We start from the raw sequence: 646 nt of genomic DNA on the forward strand, positions 1-646 counted from the left end.
GGCAATGAGAGGATGTATGATAGAATGAATGTAAGACTGATGTTCTCCCATGTAAACTATCACATAATTCACAATAAAACATTAAAAAAAAAAAAAAAGAAGACAAGAAAGAAAAGACCAAAATGGATGTCAGAAGAGACTCTGAATATTACTCTCCAGTCTAGAGATACTAAAGCAAATGGAAGAAATTAGGAGGTAAAAGAGCTTAACAGAAAATTTCAAAGCACAGCTAAAGAAGAACAAAGTCAAATATTATAATGAAATGAGCAAAGATCTGGAGTTAGTAAACCAAATTGGAAGAACACACTCGGCATTTTTCAATCTGAAAGAACTTAGGACAAAATTCAAGTCTAGACTTGAAATACTAAAGGATTCTTTGGGCAAAATATTGATGCAGAAAGCATCAAAAGAAGGTAAAAGCAATACGCAGAATCACTGTACCAAAAGAAATGGTCAATGCTCCACCATTTCAAGAGGTAGCATATGAGGAGAACAAACAAGATGGCGGATTGGGTGGATGTATAGCAGAGAGCTCCGCCAACAACAACACAGAATACCCGACTAAGAAGGCTCAGGGGATGGTCCCAGAACTCTGAACCACATATAAAGGAATACTTAGAAGGTTGGAAGGCTCACAGCTGGGGGA

The 646-nt window shown here is 37.2% G+C and overlaps 1 protein-coding gene across 1 annotated transcript in view; it reads left to right on the forward strand.

Annotated features, from left to right (window-relative positions):
- CCDC30 (coiled-coil domain containing 30) overlaps nt 1-646 on the forward strand; it is a 110,380-nt gene that overhangs the window by 5,155 nt on the left and 104,579 nt on the right. The gene's annotated exons all lie outside the window — the stretch shown is intronic.

This window comes from Chrysochloris asiatica, unplaced genomic scaffold (assembly GCF_000296735.1).
Source record: "Chrysochloris asiatica unplaced genomic scaffold, ChrAsi1.0 scaffold00026, whole genome shotgun sequence".
NCBI lineage: Eukaryota > Metazoa > Chordata > Mammalia > Afrosoricida > Chrysochloridae > Chrysochloris > Chrysochloris asiatica.